The 27562-nt window shown below is 36.0% G+C and overlaps 1 protein-coding gene across 2 annotated transcripts in view; it reads left to right on the top strand.

Annotated features, from left to right (window-relative positions):
- The first annotated feature begins 328 nt into the window (after positions 1-328).
- LOC128881096 (disabled homolog 2-interacting protein) overlaps positions 329-27562 on the top strand; it is a 161027-nt gene continuing 133793 nt past the window's right edge. For both annotated transcript variants that reach the window (XM_054131822.1, XM_054131819.1), the window contains exons 1-2: positions 329-529; positions 12733-12900. The gene's annotated coding sequence lies outside the window, so the exon portion shown is untranslated. The remainder of the gene's footprint in view (positions 530-12732; positions 12901-27562) is intronic.

Here is a 27562-nt window from a genome sequence, read left to right as displayed (position 1 = left end):
TCCCTCGGTGATTATCAATTATCCATACTAAAATGATTAAAGCAACTTTTATCTCCATCAAAACATAGCGTAATTCGATTAACGAACCGCGCCCGATAAGACTCTAAACGCTACTCCAAATCCAATTGACCAGCACGTATCGAGATAAGTCGAAGCGTCCTACGTTATTTGGCCGCACGTCTGCCTTTCTGGTTTCCCCGAAAATACGTCAGAAATCAGCTGATCTGTATTCGCGATACCGTGGCGGCGACCGCAGCGCCACCGGCCGCAGTCGACGGTGGCGATGGGCACTAGTACCACCTCCTACGTTCGCTAGCCAGGGATTCCTTCGTGCAGTCCAGTTCCGATGTTCCTGCGCGACGGTACGCGAACGATCGAGGTACTCCGTGCGCGAACCGTGATCATCGTGCAAATCGTGCGCGAAAACGCTTTTTCTTTCGCGCGTGAAACGTGTGCCGCGTGTTCAAACCCAGTGGAAAAGTGCATCGAACAGGAGCTCCACGACGTCAGCGAATAAAACGGAAAACCGGTAAGGTATCCCATGCGTGACAAAACCGACACCACTGCCAGTCGGTTTGAATCATAACGGTGACAATTGGGTTCCTGCTGTTCCTATCTGTGAATTGTATCCACAGAGGAGCATTAACCCTTTGCGGTCCTATATCGAGCGAGGCTCGACCCAAAAACGTACTGAAATCAGAAAATTCGAACCGCAAAGATTTAAAGAATGTGATACTAGGGATACTTGGGAAGAAATTTTGTTTGTTTCATCCGAATTCTGTTTGATATCTCGCCGAGTTCTTCGCGTGTATATATCTATAACCTCTTAGGTTATGATTTCAGCCTCTTTTGGAGTTGTAGTATCTATTAGGTTGTCCCAAAAGTTTCTTTCGCTATATTAATAAATAATACACGCACAATAGTTTATGTTTTATGTTACATTACTGAATTGTGCACGAGTCATTTTGCTCCATTATTGTTACGACATGAATATCTATGAAATTTGATTGTCTAGTTATATAAACACGACCACGTAAAATAATTGAGTGCAACTCGCGAAAGAAACTTTCAGGACAACCTAATATAATAGTAATAAAATTGCGACAAGTAGTAGTTATGTATGATTTGAGTATATTAAAGAATTATGAGATAATAAGTGTTCACAGCAATGGTGAATGTAAAATCTAACGCTTCTCATGAAATTATATATATATACCCGATATACGTATACATTCTGAAATATGAAAAGAAGATATAATCGTCTTAAGCGTGATAGGTGTAATCGTAGTTTCTTGATTCACATCTAAATTCTATCCGGGGACATTCTCTGCAGCTCGCCAGTGTACCCAAGCGTAGATTAGGCAGATTAGATTTCGTGGGTGCCGGTATTGCGACGGCTGCTTGTTTACGTGGGGTCAGGCGTGGAAGGAAAGGGAAGTGTAAGAGAGTCGCTGCGGTGGAAACGGACAAAAGGGATTCGAATGTGTATCCTGGTGCGCGCGAACGTCTCTTTTTACGCGAAGATGCTCGATGATGGCCTTGTGAATTTTTGCTGAATTGTCGCGAACTCGTGATCAATGATGATCGGCTCGATAACGAAAGTAAGTTTCCTAACTTCTCCAAAGACATTTCTGTTTTGCATGCACGCGTAGAGGTCGTTCGCGTGTTGTGACGCGTTACGTGACACTGTTTTTCAAACGGTTCGAATAGCGGAACGAGCAGGCTCCAGGCGTTCGATAATATTATTCGAGTACGAGGTTTACGTGGCTCAAGAAGGGAATTGTGAAATTACTCGTCTGTTTTTTGTTGTTTTATTCTATTATGTAGGCCTTCTAAGTGTCCGGTGTCCTATGTTGGATATGTAGTTTTACATGAATTTTCTCAACTCGTAGGAGTTAGGTTAGGGTATATATTTCAACACGAAAAAGTTGAAATTACTCATAGTCATACGGTTAAATAATTTATCTACTCGGATGAAGAGGCCAAATTAAATAGCACATGAAACAAATACTGCGTGTTTAATATATATAATAATTAGTATTGGGTTGTCTGGTAAGTCCATGCCGATTTTTAGTAGGCGGTACAGGTCTGAATATATCGGAATGGTTGAAAATAAATAACATGTGGACATCCCTTAAAAGACGGAAAAATTATGGAACAAAATGGTACATATATAATTCAATAAATATACAGTTGGTGTAGAAACTATTCGTGCACCGATCATTTTGCAAAAAACTACGTGAAATTGTGATTTGTTAACTTATTTTTTATTATCAATGATATTCTACATACTCTTGGAAATCTCTAGAATAGACGCTACAAAAAAAAATAGTTATTTATATAAAGTAACGAAATTTCAATTAACTAAATGTTGACGTTATTCGGGATGGGATTTTCTTCCATTTCCCTATTTACTGGAAATTTCATGCTTTCTGCTACATTTGTAGTCTGTCTTTTATGTTACAAACTCAACTGTAAACAGTATATTTCTACCGATTTTTCGTATTTTCTTGTTAATTTCGCAAGCTATATAAGCTAATAATTGTTGTTTGAACTATATCTATTCTAGATTTCCGAAAATATGTAAAATATCATTGATTATTATAAAAAAAGAAGTTAAGAAACTACAATTTCACACAAAAGTTTTTTGGGAATATACATTCTACACCCACTGTATATCGAAATTCAAACGTGCCTTTGAATGTTTCTTAAAAATTGGCACGAACTTTCTGGGCAACCCAATATTTTCTTAACTCTTTGAAAGTATTTAAACTTATTGGAAATTTTTTATTCAATTAACAGTACCGTGAGATAATGTTAAATATTAAATAAATAGATAAATATGTTATTTGACATTTTATATTAATTTTGATGCTAAATAAGAGATTGTATTCTGTGCAGCGTGAGTTGTATTTTTATTGTAGTTTGGATGAAGAATATAGAACGAAATATATAAACGAAAATTAAATTTAAATCAGAAAAATAAGTTTGAATAGCAGAGGGGCGAGGCTCTAGGCATTCAATGACATTATTCAAGTACGATGTTTACATTGTTCTTTTTGTGTGTGTCGAACACAACCATTGTGAAACTGTTTTGATTATAGGCCACTGGGTTTTTGTAGAGGTTTCGTTCATCGATAAGGATCTGTTTTATCGTGTATTATCCAGGCAGATTATGAGTAGTTTACATAATAAGAGTTTGTGTCCAAATACTGAATAAAGCTTTCATACGTATAGATGCAAAAATAAACGTGTTTTATTTTTCAAAATTAAAAATGCGTGATATTTATTTTGTTACGATAAAGTATATTTAATATTGTACTCTTGAATTGCGTTTAATAATTCATTATCAAATGAAATGAATATATTTTCAATTAAGATCTTACGTTTGCTAATATTTTATTTTGCATAAAGTTTCCCAGTGTACTTACTTTATCACCTGAACGTTAGGTGGTGGAATACGAGTCTAGCGGCAAAAATAAGTCGGACATTATCGTCCGTTCGATCTCTGAAATAAACAGGTATCACTGAGAAAACAAGATAAGACACGCGTGACCGTTAAAGACAACCATTAAGGAAAAGTAACTGTTTTTCGGTTCGCCTGTAATAACAAAGTATGGCGTATCCGCTCACCGAAAAATCAATATGCCCGACGGGTAAAACGGTTAACGATCGATCGATCGATCGATCGTTCGCGGCGTAATGTCCCCCCCGGGCAAGAAATCGTCAGCTGGGACGAAAAATCGATCGTACCCCTAAAACAAGCGCGCCAAGACGATCCTCATTCGGTGACCAAATACGGGATGTGCACGAAACCATAGAGAATAAACAGGTTTTCACTTTCATATGCCGAATGATGAATCCTCGGACAGAAAATATGGTCGCCCTAGTGTGGTGGTTGAAAGATCGGCCAGCAAAAAAGTCAAGGTTTCTTTGTGGGATACGTGACTTGTGCGCTCCAAGCACGATCCTCTGACCGCTTCGAATCGTCGACCTATCGATATGTACGTCACGAGAAATGCATTACTGTACACAGAAATGGGGGAAATCTTGATACAAAATTTCAGAGGGCAAATTGAAGATTAACAGTAGTTTTTTTTCTCGATTGTGAGAATAATTTATATGTTTGTCGTTTATTTAGCAATCTGGGCTCTTTCTAGATTACAGAAATAGCTTGAAGAGAAATAAATGGTAGACAATTGGAGTTTCTCAGAATTTTTACCCAAAATGTTGCTGGGTAATGAGTAAACAAATTTCCAAAAGTGACTTTACAGGTTTTCATATGTGTGTGTATTTCTGATTTAACAATCTGAAATTTATCAACGTTAAAGGAATAGTCTGGGGGAAAATAATTGATGGACGATTAGACATAGCGATTGTAGCCAAAATGTTGCTGGGTAATGAATAAACAAATTTCCAAAAGTGACTTTACAGGTTTTCATACGTGTATGTATTTCTGATTTAACAATCTGAAATTTATCAACGTTAAAGGAATAGTCTGGGGGAAAATAATTGATAGACGATTAGACATAGCGATTGTAGCCAAAATGTTGCTGGATAATTAATAAAGAATTTTCGAGAAGGGACTTTAGGGATTCATATATATATTTATTTAATAATATAGACTTTTTCAAGATGAAAAAAATAGCCTTAGATTGAAATTGTTATGTATATCTTTGACTAAGGAAAAATCACGAATATCTTTACCAAGTAAAAATTTTGTTTACGTACAAATTGAAAATGTTAGTAAAATTCCTTAAAAAATTTGAAAATCTTGAAGCAAATAAACACCCAAATCTTGAATTTCAAAGAAATAGAAATTAATTACCTGTCGACTCTACTTTATGGATAAATTTACGTTATACTTGATATAGATATTTCACTATCCAAATTCATCAAAATTCTCCACCTTTAAACACTTAAAATCCTAAAAAATATTATATTTCAATATTAAATTAACGATTATACCAAATTATTCATAAATTCATCCTTCCTATTTAATCTACAATAAGCTGAAAACTTTGCTTGCTCACCTAATAGAAATTATCCTTCAACTGTACTAACATACTAACGTGTTAAACAATTTATTTTAGTTGATAATTCAGCTTTTCCTTTTGTCCTTAGTTAAATATTTGTCGACTTAGCAATGAACTCCGAAAATCATGATTCTTGCGTAGAACTGTCGCTATGTACATCCGGCAAATTAACTGGTTCAGGAAGAGGGAGTTATCGCTGTCTAGCAGATAAAAGGATATCGCTCTCGTCCAACCGCGCACCTGTTTGCACCGTGTACGATTAGGTTTGGCGAAAGGAAGCATTTTGTATTTTACTCGAGCAGGGTAGGCGCATCTGTTGGTTTTGTTGTTGCACGTGTACCAGACCTGTTCCTCCAGGGGACCTACTTTGCTCCATATATCCGAGACGTAATTCATCATTCGCCGGAGTTATTATAAGCTACGGTATCGATACTTTTTTCCGCCCTGGGCTATTTAATAACGCGCGATACTCTTTCTTGCGTCATTTGAAATACGTAGATGAGGGATTTAGAAAGAAAGGTACTTTTTGTTAAGGGAGTATCCTGAATTAGGAGGTCTAAAAAAAGCGGTTTTTCGTGAATTTTTTTAGGATGGAAAAAAATAATTAAGTCTATCGAACTTTTTATCCTATTTTCATACATATTTGAGTAGTCTGTACAAATTTGTTCAACAAGAAATATTCAAATTGAGTCGACTGTGACGCACATTTGTAGACCATCTCACAATTGAAACCTCCTTCGGCGGGAAAGATGTAGATTGTAATTTTGGTTTGACACAAAAAAACCAAACGAAACTTTTCATTTTCATACATTTTTCTTCTATGCGAATTAAGAAAATTCGTACAAAAAAAAATTTTAAACAACTTTTTCAACAAGTTAAAGTGACTTTGTCCACCCAAAGAACTCGTTCTTTGTTTCAAACTTGGAGTAATTTCACATTTCACCATTTTTGCAGGTTTTCCTTAGTCAATTCTTTTCATAGTATTTATTATTTTCTATTCAAATTCAAACAGTGCTTTTGATATTTTTCTTAACTCCAGTTTCGCAGAATTTCATTGAACAATTTTTAATCTACTAACAATTTATATAATCGGTCTTTGCCCTGACGAATTAACGAGATATTTCCATTTCGGCAAAACACACATATCTCAATGAAAAGCGCGTTATTTGACATTCGTCTCTTTCAAAAGTTTAACGTGTTTGATTTAATTAAGAATCCGTTTAGCATTGTCCGAGTATAATTGGGTTTCGCTCCGCTCTAATTCGAATTTCACCTTTCTTTTTCTTTTAATTGAAATTGTTTCGCGTTGTGCCGTCCAGTTCAGAAATAGACAGACAGTCTCGTATCGCATAGCAAAGTATCGTTGCTCCATTTTCAGAGTCGTATTACCAGCGTTTCACCGATGCGTGATTAATCCCTCGCACAATCTGTTTGCAAGGTACGTTAAGCGAGATATAGGTTCGTTGAAGTGCTTTTGTTTGACTAATGTAAAGGGAAGGAGAGCATCTATGCAAAAGTAATGTTTTGTAATTATTATTTAAGCTCCTTGTATCTTTTCACTGCAATTCTAAGACATGTTCATGGTATTCGATTGATATTCACACTGTTAAATCATTTTTAAGGAATTTTTGTTAGAATTTTTGGTCAGAATATAAATAAATTTAAATATAAACAATAGCGCTACTATAGACACATACGTTAAGCGTGCGAAGGAAACACTTTTTTTCTTTTTCCTTTTCTTTATGTGCGAGCACGTAATAAACACTCGCTCTGTAGAAGCCAATATGGGCAGTCGTTTATTTTTCCTATCCACGAAGATTTTTAACAATTTTGATCACAGTATCATTTTTAGAAATTTGAATAGAACGTTCTGCTTTCTTCTTGAGTAATTTAGGGTTCTGGTTGTTAAGTTGGACAGTTATTAATTACTGTTTTTACTTGAATTACTCATCTTAAGTTGCTTAATGACACTAGAAAGAATTCCCCCTTTAACCTTAATGTGTTACTTTCTTATTTAGTTTATTGTTAGTTACTGGAAAGCAGATCTATTATTTCTACTTGGATATCATTCAAAGCGTTTGGAATTTTTCAAAACGATTTTACACTGCTTACAGTAATTAGGAAAATGATCTTGACAATTCCAGGAGATCAAGGTTGAAAATAAACATTTCCTATCTACACACGCAGTATTGTTATTGAAGTTTTTTCAGATAAGAAATTTTTCAAATATTTAATACTTTATCGAGGAACGAAGTCATTTTAGCAACGGATCTTTCAATTGCTTGGAGCAACGTAAAATAAATGAAAACTCAATTCTGAATTTAAATATTGCGAGCCTTCGTTGAGTTGTTATCGCGAAAAATTAAGCACAACTTCGTATAGCACAACTCTTTAAGAACACTCTCTTATAACACCATCTCACAGGACCTTAAGTGGAATTAATAGGATGTTCTCCTTGTATGCGTAATAAAAACTTTCTTTCCTTGCGCCTTAGCTACTAAAATAGAAAGCTGCAGTTATTAAATAGATAAATTTGAAAGTTTTACTCTCTTTGGTCGTTAATTAATAGTTTGAAAATTAATTTTGCTGTCGTTTAGTCATAAACGACAACGATAATGAAAGTTAGCAAAGAATTTTATTTACGTAAACACTATATTTACACAATTTTTCGAGTTACATTCTGTGGAATAATATTTGTCGCAAGCAATATTTGTAATACTTGTAATTTGTAAATATTTGTAATTACAGTCTATTAGATAGAATTTAAATTTCTTTATGCTCCCTTTTTATGTTATACAAGAGTTAACTCTCGTTACAAAAATAGTATTTCTCCATCTTTTTTTTTTTTTTTTTAAATCATTTTTCGACACAATTTTCGAATATTGTACAACATGAGTATTTTAACAAGAAAATTTTTTACTTGTTTCGATAGAATGGATGGATAGGATCAAACACTTGTTTAAAATTATCGAAAAATCAAGCAATACTTCATACCTTAATTTGAATTAAATTTGGAAGCATCATTTAATAGGGCATGAATTATACAATTTTTGTCAAATTGGTACAAGTTCATATGATGAACAAATTCCTAAAATTATCTGTGTGATCTTCAAGATCAATATAATCTTTTCTTTTTCAAAGTTGTTGAAAAATCAATCAACATCCCATACTTTTGTATAAATACAATTTTGAAGTATCATTTGACATTATTTCTATACAAAAAAGTTATGTTTCGATGCAACAATGAACGATAATGAATGAAGTGAGTGAAGAAGAGGGTTAGGCCAACAAACTTAGTCATTCTTCCAACATCAAAGGCCCGTTAGGTTTGACCATTGGCAACCCAATCGATGCGACAACGATCGATTCGTTGTGCACCTCGATCCCTTAAATCACGATTGACTCTATAACCGCGACCCCGCGTCCTCGTCCACCATCGACTTTAATTTTCGTCTTTCTCGTGGCGCGCACCGAAATAGACTCCCTTCTGTCAGGGTTTCTCGACAGACCACCGAATTTTCAACCAGCAAAGTCATCGAGAAGATCACTATACCTCAACAAGTTAAATAAAGCCTTTTCTAAAAGGTATCTCAAGACTTTGTCTCTCAACTTTCTCAGACCTGATTAGCTCTCTTAGCACTCTTGTTTAGTACGTAAACGAACCAGGAAATATTAAAAAGTGTAGGACTTGTTGGATACAAAGGTTGTAAAAGAAATAGTTTTAATTTTTAATTTAAGCATACACCAACCAACTTCCACATCATTTCTCTTAATTCTATCCTTATATACCCATATTGGCTTATTTTGACTTATTTGTTAGGTACTCGAGGTAGCTTTGTATAAAAATAAAAATATAACATTTATAGACATTGAAGTAACAAAACAAAATAGAATCTCTACTTTAGCGCTGTATTATAACGATCGCTTGTTTTAATTAACTTACTCTCACTTACTTGTTATACTATACTAATTAATTGCGGAATCGGACTCGATTTTTACACTTATTCTCCCGCTCAAAGCTTAAGAAAAAAAAATAAGAGAGTTCCTATCACAATTTAACTTACTTTATGTTAGCTGTTGTTTTTTAAACAACGGTATTTTATTTTCTTACCTATTAATATTTGTATTATAATCAAATATAAAAGGAAGCAGATGATGTATATGAATATATTTTTAATTAATTAGTTTTTAGTTTAGTTAGTTTTAATATAAGTAACATATAAATAGTTCTTAAGCAACTCATATTTGAATGCCCAAACTCGGCTCTTTCCTCGCAAAAAGTCTGAAATATAACATTTCATTTTGTATTACTTTATTGTTTCATATATTTTTGGACAATTGGTACCGTTTGTTTAGAAAATTATACATGTCGTAATTTGCATACATTATTGTGGAAACATTTTCTTTTTAAATAAGTATGTTATTTCTCGTTCAGCTAGTACGAATCCATTCGAAAATAATTTGTTTTCTCTTTAGAAAAAAGAAAGCTCCGAAGGAGCTAATAAAGTACAAATGGTAAGTAAGTAAACGTGAAAGATGATATTGTTTATGTCCCTATTCGATCTTGGTGTTCTTTTTGGAGAACCTTGGATCAGATTCGGTGTCAGTCTTCATCTTTCCATAGTTCTATACCTTTGAAACGGTATCAGATGACACCTGCCAATTACGCTGTAGCAGGTATTGCAAACTCATTCGAGCTTGAGGATCAACTCTCACTTTCCTAGCATGTCATGGATCATTGGTGTACTGTTATTATTATTATATCTTGTTCGAGCCAGGAATGCTTTCTTTCGAAATTCTACAACTTTTAAACAGTATCAGGTGACACCTGCTAATTAGACTGTAGCAGGTATTGCGAACTCATTCTCGTTTGAAAACTCTCGCTTTCCTATTATGGCATAAATCATGGGGGTACAATTATTATCATTATATTTGTTAAAGTCAGGAATATTTACTAGCTCTAGAGCTTTGGAAGAGTATCAGATGACACCTGCTAATTAGGATATAGCAGGTATTGCAAATTCACTGTTGTTTGAGAACTCTCACTTTCCTAGTGTGTCATAGATCACGAATGTTGAGATTCTTATTTTATTTTGTAACAGTCAAAGATAGTTCAGGGACTGTCTTTGAATTACGTGGACAGAGATGGGCAAAACCCTAGGCTTCGAATAAATTTGAAGTTTGCCGATGTGTTTGTCTCGTTTCCTTCGTTGGAAAATGTTCAAAAGAGGAAACGAGACAAACATATCGGCAAACTTTAGATTTATTCAAAGCCTAGGGTTTTGCCCATCTCTGCCCATAGATAATAACTTTTACAGAAACAAACAATAGAGTAATTCATCTGTTTGTAGGAAGATGTAGCTAGATTGATAAATAGATGATCTATAAATCTATCTAATAATTGGTAGATTTTAAATCATATCCCTTGTAGAGTTAAATATTTACTTCACACTCAAGATCAGCAGTATCAATAATCCAATGTCGAGAAAATGAAACGCGAATTAAATTAACGAGTTACATTAAACTCGATATAGATTCTTTGTCTGTAAATTTTGGAACTCTGTCCAAAAATTCTGTCTTTTTAAAGGGTCTTTCGGAGTCTCTCTAAAGTGCTCTGAAAAAAAAATATATGGAAACCACTGGTCTTTGTGGCAGGCTGTATTTTTGCACCTGGTTTTTGCACGCCCCTTTTTTCCCTTTGTCGCTTTCCTGTTCGACTCTCTGTAGGCCCACACCTTTTCCAACCGAGCCGTGCCAGCAGGTGCGAACCTTTCGAGTCACGGAATTCGAGTCACGCGCCAACAGGTGCGACGCGGACGATTTTAACGAGACGAACTTTGGAACCTTGTTTTGACGACGATATCACATGGATTCTGTTCGTCCAGTTTGGACGTTGAATTTCTGAAAAATCGTCTAACCGTGGGGTTTCTCGTTCGAAAATAGCTCGGAAGGGTTGAGAAACAGCTCAGATAGAAAAGCGATTGCTACGAGTTTACAGGGATTCGCGAGAACTCGTTTTCCAAGGCGCTATCTCGTGTCTGTGGAAGATCTGAACGAAGATGAATGGAGTTAGATGTTAGATGTCTTTCTCGGTGCCTCTGTCTCCTGGTGGGCGAATTTTCGATCGTGGAATGGAATTTTGATAGTTTTCGATTCACTGAGGCATTCTGAGCTGTGCGTTCTTAGATTGGAATTTTAAGGAAATTGTAATTTAGATTACCGTCAGCAGAGAGATTGAGTTGAAATTCGTATTTGATTTAGTTGTGTTACAATATTTTTAAATATTCGTGCGTGTTTGAAAATATTAAAAAACATCCAAACACGTGATGTTCAACAAAGCTAAGTGGAATATGTGTTGTATAGCTAGAAAGGAATAATTATGTACACTTATTTCAAATTTACAATAGCGCGAAGTTGAGTATAAAATGTTCTGTATTCTCAATTTTAAATTGGATACATTAATTTAAGAAATATCTTGTAGTTCTTTTTTTAGTTCTTGTTCAGGAATATCTGACTAAAATGTGCTTGATATTTATCAATTTGAAGTAATCAATTTGGAGTAATAATAAAGCAATCTTAAATTAATAGATTAATTTACGATTCAGATTTTCAATTTCTAGATTCATTTGAAGCATCGAAAAAATTACAGTCGAGACAGAAACTCGTACCGTGTAAAACGTAATTTTTTAAGTCGAGATATTTATCTCCTTAAATTCTAGATAGAAACTCCGTTTAAAGATCTAATATTCTGACGCTATCAGTACTGTATTTTAACGTTAACGCGCGAGTAACTTCGAACAGATTCTTTATTGACTCTCCACTGTCTGCGACTGAATGAAAATTAATACCAATTCACTCGCCGTGAATGAGACTCGTTTTCAAGCTTAATGACTCCTTTTGTTAATTGCCCGAGACTGACTTCGTTGTTTGAAAGTCTGATACAATAGCGTGCGTTAGACTCATTCAATCTCGTTGGTGTATGAATTGTTTTCAGGCTGGGATAGGTTTCTCCGAATTGTTTCTCACGGTACTTCAATTATTTAGAAAAGGAAAAAGTATCCTAATAAAAATACAACTTATATAACAATACCTTTTGTTTTTCTAAATAAAACAAAGTCAAATATAAACTTATTGTTAAGAAATTCAGTAGTTATTTATTAGAAAGATCTATACCATATAGTTATTTAATAGTAACGAGACGTTACTGTCATGACTTCAAAATAATTATGAAATTAAATGACGTATTATTTGAAATAATGTTTCAAATAATATCATTTCAAACGTGATCATATATAGATAATTATGAAATAAAATTTCAAATAATATCATCAATCAAATAAATCAAATATTTATTCAAATAAAGCTTAACTCTAGATATGGTCTCGGTTAGATCAATTCGAGATACATCCCTCTAGTTTGCTTTGCAAAAAGTTCAATTCGGACTGAAAAACCTACAAATGGTGTCGAAAGGAATCCGAGTACTCGTTTCGTCGCAACGAGTTATACTTGGCACGAGTATTTCCACTGCTCGAACGTTTTTTCTTTCATCGGCGTGGAAGCTCCGTAGTCTTCGTGGTACGTTTTACTGATAGGAGCGTAAATGAACCCTTTTGTCACCGACCCTGCTCGCCGGTGCGTCCTTCGAACGGCACGTAATGCACATTAAAATTAACTCTGCGTACACGAATCCTCGCAGAGCGTGGTCCATTCAGCTGGCTGCAACGGCTTTGTGCGAACGAGGAGCGTCCGAGACGCTCGCGGCTTCGGGGAAGCGAAAAATAGTGTCCAGTGACGTAAAACGCCGCTGGGAAGGATCCTTGACTCCGAAACTCTGGTCTGCGGCAAGGCTGCCATCTCCGACGAGGTAAATTTTGCATTTTTTAATTGCGAGCGTTCTCCAAGCGACACGGCAAGCCCGGTAACCCGCAGCGAAATTTCAACTGGAACGTTTCTCGACTTCCTCTGTGTTTCTACTCGGTAGTGTACGCGCATCATCGAGGGGAACGGGTCGAACAAATTTTTCAGCGATCAATTATGCTTGTATTTGAACGCTGAAACGCACAGTTACTCGATAAAGTATTCTTTCGCTCTGTACACGGAATATATTTCACGTGTTTAACTTTATTCTGAAGAAACATTGACTTTTACTAATATACAGTGGTTGTAGAATGTATTCGTACATCAATCAATTTCCCAAAAAACTTTTGTGTGAAATTGTAGTTTATTAACTCTTTTTTTTATAATCAATGATATCCTACATATTCTCGGAAATCTCTAAAATATAGTTCAAACAACAATTACTAGTTTGTATAATTTGCGAAATTAACAAGAAAATACGAAAAATTGATAGAAATATAGAAGCAACGAGTATTCGCACGGTTCTTATGACGAACAGTACAGTGCAGAAACAAATTAATTGTATTTATTTTTCCACGAGGAACCGTTTCCATAGTTTTTCTTTTTTTACATTTTATTTTGTGACGTACAAAACACCTCTCTAGTACGTTCTGCGTTTACATTGTAATTACAATAGAGGTAGCGTTAGTTCAGGTCGAATTTGCCACCTTGCATTAATTCCAAAATCGTCGAAATGAAAACTAAAATTTATTAAATTGTATTTATTTCTTCTCCCCTAATTCCTCAGATTCGAAAACAAATCAGGTATTCCATATTCCTACCTCATCCTCCCGTAATAAATTTGCGAATGCTCAAATAATAAACAAATGGTCCTCTCTTCTAAACAATAAAACTTACCTGCCGAACTGAAGAATGTTCCTCGTACTTTTCTCATTTAACACGTCGATCGCGATGTCACCCATGTATGGGTGACAGTGTTTTTCACTCAAGAACTAAAAAGATTAATTCTGAAAGTTAGACATCGCAGGAGATGAATTTAAATGAAATTCACGAATTTCGATGTAGTTACAAAAATAAATACCACGATAAATGTTTGATTTCGTAGACTCCAATAGTCTAAATAATATTTAATCTTAGCAGAAATTTCCAAGAATATTCGTTTGGCAGTCGACGTGTTAAACAACCTCACACCGTGACTTCAAAATTTCGACCAGTTCTGCTCGGTTAATTGTTAATGCCTTTAACCCCAGCCCGTGATCCACTTACCCCATTAAATTTGTTCCCGGGTTATCGTCATCTGTTTTATCGGGCAACCAATTACGCGCAAGTCGTTAGTCGTCCGACGCAAACGTTACGATTGGCGAACGTGTGCGTTGCTCTCGGGATCGGTGCTCCGGAAATTGCACCCTCCAGGTATTTTCCTCGTCGAAACTCGCCGCTCTCGGTTCTTCCAACTAGCTATCGCGCGCTCGAATGGAAGCACCGTGCAACAATTATACGAACGGATGAGTTATTAGCGCGTCAATCATCCGCCGGTTTTCTTAGCTCGGACGAGCGTCCGAACGCCGGACTTTTCTTCGCCCTCGCGATTAATCGTGCTCGCAATTATTGAAAATTGCGCGGCGTACGCGTACGTCGAGCTGTTATTGGACCAGGCTGTTGTCGGGTTTCGATTTGCTTCGTTGGCCGATCGAGGAATCGATTGGCCTCGAGGGTCATCACCGAGAGAGATCCTCGGACCAGTGGAAACCATTTTGGTGAAAATTCATATGGGTTGGAGGAATTGTGTTTGAGACAGATGGCGAGGGTATCGGCTTCTTGGATGTAAGGGCAAAGGTTCGAACGGATATATCGATAATATTTTTAGTTTATTTCAAAGATTATTTCATTTTCGTCATTTTTTTGTATTCCATTATGAGAAATATTCTATGATATGGCCATTGTTAAACAGTGTGATATGGATGGGAAACTAAAGTTTAATAAGTGTACATTTTAAAGGGTAGTTGTTACTAACAGATCGATCGTGAGTCATATTATTCCTTTGGTGCCACAGCTGATAAATTTTGATGATAGGACTCATAAAAAATAAGTAAATTATAAAGTCTGCGTATATTAATGCAACCAATTCGAGTGTGATATTCGGTCACCTATTCAAACATAAAATAAATAGTATTACATCTCATATGAACCTTCAAAGTTTTCATAAACGTATGAATACGTACGAAGTCATTTTCTTTTTGAAAGATATACTAAAATTCATGCGGTAGATACTTAAAAGCTTTTAGCTTGACTATCATTTTTATTTTTATATTAATGCAGTTAATTCTTTCTACAATATTAATATCACGAATGCAATAATACAGGTTCTGAAGGTATTTTTAATATACTCATTTATTCAATAATTTAGAAAATTTGTTGTACATATTAATTATGTAAATTCATTTGTAGTATTCATAGGAAATTTAGTTTTTGATGATAGCCCCGAAGCAAAGAGGCCACCATAAAACAAGTGATACCTTATTTCAACCGTCAAAAGTGTTCTTCCTTCCCTAATTATTCGCCTCGCATATTAATTAACTCATGAATGTATGAATACCCAGGGCGTAATTTCCTTTTTCGAGAGATAGAATCAAATCCGCGCGATGTGGGGTTAAAAGCGTCGCTGAGGTAGGGGTAATCACAGTCCGAATTAGCGCGTTTCTGTGCTCGTGGATATGAAAATACATGGAATGCATTTACGGGGGAGGATTTGCATGGCGAAACTTGCCTTGTCCCGGCGCGTGCGAAAATGCAGCGAAAGACGGAGGGGTATAAAGCTCTCGTGTTTCGCTGAAGCTCTCGATTTAAGCTGCTTACCATCGCTGCGTTCTCCGAGGGTTGTTGGATTTAAAATTTTCATTGACATAACGTGTTTTCACGGAATAATACAACGTTCTCTCTCTCCCGCGATAACTTGCCATTTGCTTGCTTGGATTGAGCCTCCGAGGCTCCCGGTTAAACTTTCAGGGATCGCTGACGAAAATTTCGTTTTTACGAATCCGCGTAATTGGCGGAAACTTCTGTGGAGACTCGTCCCTCCACCCCGCAGCGGTTGTATCCGAGACGATAAATTCTCTATTTAGTTGCGGTTTGGAGCCACATCGTTGGACGTTTGTCGCGTTTTACTTGAGATTTAAAAGGGTTAGGGAATCATTCGTGGTTGACGATGATATGGATTTATGTGTAGATATTATAGTTTGTGAAAATTAGAATAAATATAGACGAATTAACGCCTAAACGAGCAAGTTTATTTGGGTCATGTACATCTAAATTCTATTTAAAGTCAATTATTAACAGTGCTTCTGGTATAATTTTTAGAGATAATTATTGAAATATGATTAAAGATAATTCATAAGATATTCGTAAATTTATTTGGCCCTTCTCCTTATAATTTCAAAGATATCGTAGTATGTTTCATTGGCATTACTCTTGATAGTTCTAGTCTGTAACAATTTAAAGTGCAATTTAAACTATTTGATAATAGCTTTATTAAATATAACTTAATAAAAGATATTGAATAATGTGACGTTTCGACTATATATATATTTAGTCTTCTAAGGGGTTTTATCAGACGAATAACATACTTGATACACTTATTAATAATCAGTCGTCTCGAGAATTAATCTTTAACATCATCTCTCTCTTGAAACTAGTAAATCAGTCTTCCGATCATTTTAAGAATTCTGGAGAAACTGATATTAATAATGTAAACTAGATACATGGAAAAATGAACTAGTCAATCCTATAGTGATACAAAAATGTCTCATTTGTGAACAACGCATATCTTTCATACATATAACTGTATCTTTCTAAGTAGAGAGAGTTGGAGCAAACTAATTTATGAATAAAATTTAATCCTCTGTTACAATACCTATCACTAAAGATTGCCTGACCACCACTATTAATACTTGAGTAATATTAAGAAGTTCGACGTACGTTCATAAAATGCTTGACGTACATAAAATCACCAGTATAAACAAATATTAATAGAGTAGTATTTTTATAAATATATGAGCATACAATTTGGCAAATATTACCCTCAATACCTAAGGTACATTACATTATTTTTCATATAAAACAACATTTGATATTTACCAAGTTAAATTACATACAATTACATAAATTACATACAATCAATAATTGAAGTTATCTATTGCGAATTTATCAATCGCCACCCATCAAAGCAAGTAAAAATCGAGTTTTATTAGAGCTTAAAACCAAATAAAGGTCGACTGGTTCTTTTTTCGGGTTCCCGTTGGAAATACATAGTTCGACATCGTTCGTACCCGCGCGAGTTTTCAATTAGAGCATACTTGTGCTTTTTAATCATCGGGCGCAAAGAGCGGCATTATAAAGCGAAATTCCTGAAATGGTTGGGCTGGTACCACTTGAATGTATCCGTCCCCGTAAAACCGGGCATTAAGCGATTATTTTTCTGCCTCTCTTTTTTTTTTCTCTCGTTTTTCGAATGGCAACTGGGCGTAAATTGTAGCATGAATTACGTCGAAGTCCCGCTCGTATTCCTGTCGCGTCGGTTCTTCTTCTTCTTCTCTCCCGTCGCGCCATATTTCCCTTTAAGCGTTTCACCGTGCAGCACAAGACAGTTATAAACTCTGTTTGCTGGAAACTACGCGAAAGAGGGACGCGACACCGCTGGAACTCCATCGCCGCGGTGCCCCGTTCGTCTTTTATGGCAGAGACGCGGCAATCCTTCCAGAAACACGTGAACCTTGAATATCGTCGAAAGATTCTACTCCAATGGAATTTTATCCCCAGCGTCTACCTCTGCTCCGGAATATTAATTTTCCTCGAGGGGCTATCGTTTAGAGGATCGATTTGTTGCAGAGGAATTTATATTTAAGAAGGCTACATGCAGTTGCCATAGACTTTACTCAAGAATTTGTTTTTCAAGATTTAAATACATATTTAAATTCAAAACAGTGGGATTCTATAGTACAAGCATCGAACTTAACACATAAATTTTTTAATCGAGATGTATTTAAAAATGGCCAAGATACAGGAAATTTTCTAGGAACGTTTTTTCTTTCTTTCTTTCGGTGTGCACTTGAGGTAACTCGAGGACGTTTTATTCGAAGCATATCAAACAAATTGTTCGGTTAAAAGAAGTAAACATCTGCTGTATTCGTACGTAGATTTAGTGCACAATATTCATAACTTATGCAGAGGTATTAGAAAATAAATTTAATGGGAATACTTACCGACTGGACGATTTAAATTCCGATTATTATAAGTTTCATTTAAGATTTAAGATAGAATAAAGTAAATATGTTGGAAATTAATAAATCACTGTGAAACTGTTATCGGTGCATTGTTTTAGATATTATTAAATAACGAAAAGAAATAGGTAAAATAAATATGAAATTAAAACACTTGTTACAATTTTTTGTGACAATTATGGAAAGTGTTAATATATGAGACTGTAAAGATGTACTCTAACGGGAACAAATAAATATACGGTACAATAATTAACATATGCTATGTTAATATATTTTATATCATGTCAAATTATTACATGAATTATATTAATATATGTATCCTCCGCGGTAGTTCTAGCGTTAATTAATGAAACTTTCCAAAAATTGAAGAGAAACAATGAATTTACGAGAGCAAAAGTAAAATATTTCCGTGCGAAACTCTGGAGCCAATTACAGAGAAATATTTTCCCGCGAGCGGCATCGCGTATTCTGCCTAAAATGTGTGCAAAGGAAGATGGAAGAAAGTGGAGGAAGAGGGAATATCGGGCAACACAGGAAGCGGCTTTCAGGCAGGTAGCAGCGACGCAACATCCGGTGTGGATAACGCCTAACAAAAGGGTATCCTTCCGTTCGCGTCGACGAAATAGATACCGCTTTCATCGCGGCGTGGAAAGCAGATTTTTCGTGCCAGGGGGACGCCCCTTTACTTCCTAGGGAGCCATCGTGCGACAACCTCGTCGACAAAGTGAGCCCGTCGGCTTCGAATAAACTACCGTGAAATTTACTGTCTAGCAACAAATCGAGCGAAAAGTAGTGGCCGTTGTCTACAGAGTGGTGCAACCGTGTCGAAAGCTTTGAAACTTCGTTAACCCGTTTCACTAGGGCTTTGGATTTAACTAGTCTTTTGAGGTAGTTTGAAGAACGTGTACCTATGATTCTGGAAGTTGTTGTACTGCACAGGTGTGCTATATTCTGAATCAGAATTTTAATTTGCAATCACTTTCCCGTACGTATTTGTAACCTCTATATCGATTAAAGAAATTTATCTAAATTAAATGATACGGTTGATGTTTTCAAATAAATGATTCATTATTAGACTGCGAATGTTTATGGATTTATGATGAAATGAAAATATGGGTGAATGTATGAGAACGCACACAAATGCGTACATATATATAGTATATATATATAGCATACAATAGTATACAATAGTACATAATATTCCTAAGCATTTGGCCACACGTTCTAGTGCTTCGTTCCAAAATCCATTCCAAGCGTAAAGAATCATTTTCAACGTTCGCGTTTCTTCGATATCGTTTCGACTTGCCTTGCGAACGTTCGTCCGAGTTTAACGTGCATAATTTAGTTCGCACGAGAGCCAACCGAAAAAAGAAAACACGCGAACCGTTTTCTCTGGCGCTCTTTATGCATCTTTCTTTCATCGGTCGCCCACACGCCCTCTACTACGTGATCAAGTGTGTAACGGCGAGATTTTATGACAATATCTGGGACGGGGTCGTTGAACTTTTCATAGCGCGAGCACCTTTGATTCAGGGCCCTTGTGATCTGCAGAGAATCAAATCGTGTTTAATTCCGAGAGACGAGGATTAAGGAGTCGAGGCTCGAGACACGAAACGGACGTCTTTCGTCGTCTTGCTGTGTGTAAGTCGCTATAGAAATTGCATTTAACGGACGCGGTGTAACGCGAACATTTAAATTTAACGCGAGCAAGATCGTAGCTTTATCGAGGTTACGAGGAAATTCGAGCTGTAACGTTATTATGTAATTTAAATCATTTGTCAATTTGATTAATAAATTTTAAATTAACAATTAAATGAATGAAATAATGTGATAATGAATTATTCAATTATTATCGCACCTAATACCTACATATTACAACAGTTATCAATCTCTCAATAACAACTTAAAAAACAACATTCAAGAAACTTCAAAATATGCTCTCCATTTCCTCAATCTCACAACTTTATGCCTTTTAATTCGCTAAATAATTTCCTCCAAACGTTTCTGTAGCAACTATTTAGATAGACAAATCACAGTGGAAATTAATCGAATGTAAAGAAACAATTAGAAAAACAAAAAAAAAACATTCGATCCACGGTTATTCGATTACTATGAATGAATCAGCTTTGCAATTACATAGCTAAAATTAACGAAAGCACGTCCCCTCGAATTATTTGCCACTCGCCGTTTGAAGCGCCCTGCTGAGGCTGGAAAGTAACGAGTGTGCAAACGATGTACGTAAACAATCATCAAGATCTGGAGGGCGCAACGCGAGCAAATGAGACAGCGCGAAATCACGTGTGCGCTGGTAGCGTGCATTAACGATACCATCGAGAATGGTAATCGAGTTAATCGACGATCGTTGAGTTGCTAATTAGCCCGCGAAGCAGGTTAACGAATGCTTGTAAAATTCTTGGAAATCAGATTCCAGTCGAATTTTCGTACACCAGGGGCAATATTGAATGAATGATATACACCGACACCGGCGAAACGAATTACTGGCTGCGACTGAGTAATTAAATTCACCGAAAAAGGAACTCGTTGCTGGGCTCGGTAGGAATCGCTGGTTCTTACGAGGCTGAAGGAATTTTAAAATTGCGCAATATAATCTGTTACATCGTTGGTTGGGTATAAATAGTGTCCCAGAATGTATCCATGAATCTGTGATAGGTTACTCTGTAGGCATAAATAGGAGAGAAATATTAGATGAATATTCGTAGAAAATATGGTAATTTCGCAGGTTGAAACAACCTATTATTTATTTACGATTCGATACTATACTCAGTTCCTGTAAACGTTACACATTAATTTTGTTTTCATTTGTAGTTCTCATTTCTTCTACGAGATCTCGACGAGATTGGCAATACAGTTCAAGATGTGCCAATATCCGTTGTGATATTAGGAACGATATACAAGTTTTCCTGTTCTTAGATTATACGGGTTTAAGGGTTACATTTCGCCACAGAATGTAAGAACATTACAAATAGGATCATTTTATAATGCAAGAGAACAAAATTTCAGTAAATACGTATGTTGTAGTTTGATCTGTAGTTTGAAAACACAAATTGTCGTGATAATTGACTAACATTTTTCAAATAAAAATGTATCAATGTTAATACATAATTTATAAAAATGAATTTTTCTGCAAATTAATTATATACTCAATACTTTGTTCTTTTACGGACCACTAGTACCAGCCACGGCTCCTCGGCGCTGTCCCTGCTAATCTAAATCTAATCTCACTTTACGCTTTACACTTTACACTTTACACTTTACACTTTACACTTTACACTTTACACTTTACACTTTACACTTTACACTTTACACTTTACACTTTACACTTTACACTTTACACTTTACACTTTTTATATCTAAAGATCTTATTACAAGCTCGCAGCCATTAGCTCGATATTATTCGCGACGAAGGATTGTTCGTCACGAATAATACCGATTACCAGGTCTCACCACGTGGAGGTTGCTGCGACTGGAGACCCGGAGATAGAAGGAATCAAACTTCCTTCGATCTCCCTCTACATAGAGAATACATACATAGATGCATACCCTAAATAGAGTCGACGAGCTTAATACTAAGTACGAAACGATGAAAATCAAAGGAAAAGAAAATTCCCTTCGATTTCCAAAGTCTAAGTCTGACTCTGCCAAATAATTATTTGAACTAAATGGAAGCTAAGTGGAAATCGCGACACGACGCGACCATGAAACTAGACTTACTGAGTCAGTCCTGTTTCCTCTTGTTGGATCTGGACTCGAGAGGAAGACGATCGACGCCTCCGAACCAGTCCTCTACACCCTGCACCCATCTGGGAGCCACGACGGACCCGACTTGTACCCGTCTCACTGCGCTTCGGACTTACTGCACTACGCCGGGAGCCTGGACTACACCAGAAGGGATACAGGGAGCAGAGAACCGATCCGGAGGAGCCGATTGTCCTCCTCTCGAATACAGATCCACCAGGAGGACGGCAACCGACCTTTCTGTCCAGTTACACAGTTGGTCACTTCACTTATCACATGAAGTAATAGTGACCGAATTGGAGAACGAAGTTGCGAGTCCAATATGGACCTACGAACAAAGCAAAAGAATTGAATAAATGATTAATAATTATTCGACAGAGGACAGACACTCCTACACGCATGCCTTAGAACTAACTTAGGTACATGCCTTAAAACTAACCAAACCAAACTAAGATACCCACAAGCAAAACCAAGCTACGATGACTAAGGGAAAGTACACAAGCAAAAATAGGAGGGACGCGAAACGCGGAAGCGCAATCACGAGATCCATACCGACCGAAGGATCGTCGAAGAATGAGATCGCACCCCTTGTATACCTGTGTCGAGGGTCGCGGCTCGCTATCGAAGAAGAGTGGGGCAAGGGTAAACAACAACCGCGTGGCTGTTGATTCGAAGGCTCGTTGGATCCATCGAGGAAATATTTCGCGAAACATTAATATTACAGCAAAATCATATTCTCGAACATTGTTTAAACAATATGTATTGTTAATAATTAATGTAATTATTGTTAAAAATTAATATTTCATTGTTCCAATCAATAGATATTAAAATATAGAAAAATATCTCACGATTACTTATTTAAATTTTATTCTCAACTCTTCATGTTCGAAAATATTACTTTCTCGAAAAACATTGGTATAATAATCTGAAACTTTAAAATGCATTAAATATGTACATCTCCGAATTAATTGAATATTTACAATGCATATGGTAACATTCAATCTTCGATTAAATATTAATAAGAATTATGGTTCAGAATAAGTATTCATCGAACACAGTAATCGTTTCGCCACAGAGGCGAGTATTTTCGAGTTTTTTGGGCCAGACCGTAAATCCATCGGGAATTCTCCGCCCTGTTTTCGGGGAATATAAATCGCGAATTGTAATTCCAGCGGCAAAGGGAAAAAGCTCTGCCTTCGCGATAAGTTCACGTCAACCTCGATAAATCAACCTCGTGAGCTTTTCACTGGAAATGGGGAAACCTGTTCGTTATTGGATTTCACGTTTTGGCGGCTGAGGTTCTTATTCTTATTAGAAAATGAATTTAGTCTGGCGGGTCCATTGAAGCGTGGCTGGATCTCTTTTTATGTGGTAAATACGTTCCATGGAAAGTAGAACACAAAAAAATTCCATAGAAAAGATTTGCTTTACTCTTGGTAACTCTTGGTAAACAGACATCAATCTTGTTTTATGATGACTTTTCTCCTCTGGAGATGTAAACAGTGATCGAGATTTGTGATGATTTCATTCGTTTTTAACAGACTTCGAAAAGGAGGAGGTTACTCAATTCAACATGTATATTTTTTTGCTTAGTATTATGTTAAAAGTATTTACTATAGGTGGTAAAGGCATATCTATTCCCTTGTAATTGTACTATTTCAGTGAACAAACAGTTGATTTGTATCGTATTTATTCTAAATCATAAAGACATAAATAATTCCCTTCTAATTTTACTATTGTTAAATTAGTTGTTCTAGATATAATTATAATATTTTGGTGCACAATGAATTTTTAAGATGAACAACGTCTATTTTTTACATTACACAATATTCAATCACTGCGCAAAATGACGTAATAAAATAAAAATAATAATGTTTAATTAAAGATTAATTTTTTTCTGGAGCATCCATTTTGTTGCACGTAGCATTATCCTATAAATTTAAGTAATTTAATAATACAAACCTATGTCATCTTATTCGCTCCTTCTTATTTTCATTTTATAGAATATAAATTGTGTTATGACGAGATTAGCCATAAAAATGTGACGTATTTACTAATAGACACTCAAACTCAGCGACACATTCAAACAAATGCGGACGTTGGCTTTATCCCTCCAATTAAAATTTCTCATTACAAATATTCTTCTTCTTTTCCTTTCTTCCTTGTTTCGATAGGAACGTGGCGCCTCGTGTGTTTCTCTCCATTTTAATTGTAGACCATAAAAAATTCCCCTTGACGAGATTTGCCATAAAGATTTTACATATTTCTCAATGAACAGTCAAACTCCCAACCGCGCATAATTTTGCGCAAATGGTGCACCGTGCGAGCTTCGATCGTTTCCTTGAATTAATTACTGGAACACAGAATGCAAGAATCTCGTTTCTTAATACCAGTTGCGCATATTCTCCCAGCGATCGCTACCTACGCGTATTTCATGATCATTTAATCAAAAGAACGTTCATGCGCAGTTGTATATTACGCTTTTGCCGAGCGCCGACTATTTTAATTTCCCTTTCGTTACTTGTGTTCGTTGGAATATAAATCAAGGCGTTTCCTCGCGTATAAAATAAAATGTAATCTGGAAAGAAGGGATTATCAGTATGCAATCTCATCCAGGAGGGGCAATTGTTCAATTAAAGTCTTTAAAAAAAAGTCAGATTTGTTTGAGGCTTCGGGGAAAACGTTCTATGGGTTTAATCGATTGCTTCGAGACTTTCGGAGGCTTGAATATTAATAAATATGTAGTTTTAGAAATTAATTTCATTTAATTTGTATTACTTCGGATTCAGAATTGTTATTTTTCTTAATAGTATAAGTAAACAGTTCTGTACTTAAAGAATTGTACGAATTCATTTTCAGCTGTATGTAGACAAAACCACTGGAAATAGTCACAGAAAGGAAATAGTATTGTTATAATCAATCATAATGATTTATAACAATAATATTGAATTTATTTTAACTCTTATTTTCATTTTTAAATCGTGTACTTCGAAGAGTTCATATCCACATATTGAGAGGGGTTATGGAATTTAATATGACTTAATATGAAACTTAATATAAAGCCAATATTATTTACATCAGTACTGTAAACATGTAAAAAAAGTGTTTTCTTTTTAAAAGATGAAGTCACTTTTAAATTATCCTCGAGTCACAAGCAGAGTTATGTCTTCACCAAGCTAAGACGTCGAATATTTCCGAGACTTTTCGTTATTATGCTACTATTAATATAACAGCTGGCTTCTCGAGCAAAGATAGAGTTCTAAGAAAGATTCGAGGCAACAATTTTTTCCCCCATTGCAACAACACGAAAAGCCTGGGTTTCCTCTTTTAATCATCTCGCAGAGTCTCGTCGATTTCTCAGCTTCGGTTCATCGTTAAAAGCCACTTCGGCCGGCGTCTCGGGACCTTGTCTATTTTAAGCATCGCTATATCTTTTAGAAATGTCGACGCGAATCGTCGTCCGTGGCGTAGGCAACCTTTAATCCCTCGTAGAATCACGAATCCAGCCTTTGAACTCGAAATTTACCGAATCCACCGCTTTTCCCGCACGAAGATTTAAGCGGGAATTAAACTACTCCATTCATTAATTTCACAAGAAAGCTTTTCCCCCGTCTGAAAAGCCTTAGCGAAGAATCAGAATGCGATAAAAATTATTTAGAGATCTTGTTAGACGTCGAAAAGGCAAGATGAAATCTGATGTATTAAATACCTTGAAGGGGGAGTCTCAAGTAAAATGAAAAAAAAAAAAGAATCGACCTTTGGTTCGTATAAATTTCTGTATTCGTTTATTTAATATTTAGCATTTGTTAATAGCATTGCCAACCGAATGAAAAAGTTAAGCTCAAAGTGGGTCGATTTTTAACCCATCCACTTCTGAAGCGTTAATAAAAATCCTCCAATTACTTCCACTGTACATCAGTCACACAATATTTCTTTCGTTACGTGATTTAACCCCTTCAACCGACCAAGGACATTAATCTTTAATTGTTTAGAACAGGATCTATTTTCAGAATATTACCCCCTTTTAAAATGCTTATAATAAAAGACCTCGATAATATATCGAGGCTATAAGACCTCGATATACATATATCGCGTAGCAGCAAAAAATGAGAGTGCATAAAATACGCGAAACGAGGTTATTTCCTGAAACGAAACGCGTTAACGATTATTATTATTCACCTGTCAGCGTCAGTTTGCCGGACTGCTGAAAATTTACGACAATTTATTGCAAAGTGTAAGAAGCACTTTCGCGTTCGATAAAATCGAGAATTACTAGCAGCAGGGATAAAATCACGAGCACGTTATTCACGGTCGTTCGACGAGAAACACTGGTCTTCTTGGCTGATTTTCCCTTTTAAACCGAGAACACGTCGATACTTAAGATGAGATACCGGAACCAGAGAAATTGAATCAGAGCTGACCGAGAGCAAATTAAAAAACACAAAACAATTATAGCGCACAAAGATTAATATAAAATAAAGAATCTGTCTGTTTAAGGTTTCTATGTAACTTTTACCATTTCTGCCCAATCTAGGTGACATTTTTGTTAGTTACGGTATATATTTCAACTAAAAGTTCAGGCTAGTTAGTCTGCAAAAATATTAATTATAATTATTATCAGAAGATCATTCAGATGTTTTGTTTGATATATGTTCCCCGTAGTAGTTTCATCCAAATCTGGTCAGTTTCGCATTTTGTCCAGCCGTAATGGATACCCCATTTTGAATTTTTAAATTTTGAGTTCAGATTTAGAATCAGCGCCCTTCAAAAGGGCCGAGGACGTTTCTGCTCGCCACACTTAGGTGCTCCATTTCCAACGGATTTCATCCATTTCAGGAATGACACGAAGTCAATTATATTTAGCGATGCAATGTCATTACTAAGAATATAATTTTCGTAGCGCGATGGAATGTTTAGAGCAGTGGACAAACCTGTGGAAAGCCCAAGTTTCTTAGCGTGCCTCGGTTAATTCCTAAGGAATGACGAAGATTAGAGGCGAGAAGATGGCCACGGTCACGGCTCCACGTAGACACTGCAAGCGGTCACGATTACCGCAATTAGTTCACGTGTCGATCCGCTCTGAATTGCCGCTACTAACGAACCCGCCACGCCGCGTTAATTAGTTCCACGAAATTTACTTAGCTTTTCCCTTTGTCGAATCGTCGATTCATCGACACCAGAACGTTGAAACGGTAAAGTTTGTTAGATCCAACTTACTAAAAACAGCAAGAACTTAATTAAATAGAAATTGAATCTCATCTACCTTGAAAAGAATTCCCTGTAGGGACGAGGTTTTAGGAAGCCTTATTTTAAGGAAAGATTAAATTGCATGTTTTCTGTTTACGTAAAATTTTCCGCTCTTTTCGATTCCGACATCAAAAATAGGGGTTACCGTTAAAAGAAAATAAGTTGACCTTGAAAATGAGGTTCAGGGTCAAATCCAAGGTCACCATTGGATTCCTCGTTGAAAGTTACCTAAACCATAACCTTTTTTTTTTTTAATCATTAAACTCGCGAGATATCCAGAGGTTTCCATACATTTTCCCCACCCTGTATAAATACAGTCAACTAAAATCATTCATAGGGTGGCGTGGGAGAAACTTATGAGACACTCTAATACATTCTGAGTCATTCCAA

This window comes from Hylaeus volcanicus, chromosome 8 (assembly GCF_026283585.1).
Source record: "Hylaeus volcanicus isolate JK05 chromosome 8, UHH_iyHylVolc1.0_haploid, whole genome shotgun sequence".
Classification (NCBI taxonomy): Eukaryota; Metazoa; Arthropoda; class Insecta; order Hymenoptera; family Colletidae; genus Hylaeus; species Hylaeus volcanicus.
The sequence above is the reverse complement of the archived record's forward strand: the minus strand, read 5'-3'. Positions and strand labels throughout refer to the sequence as shown.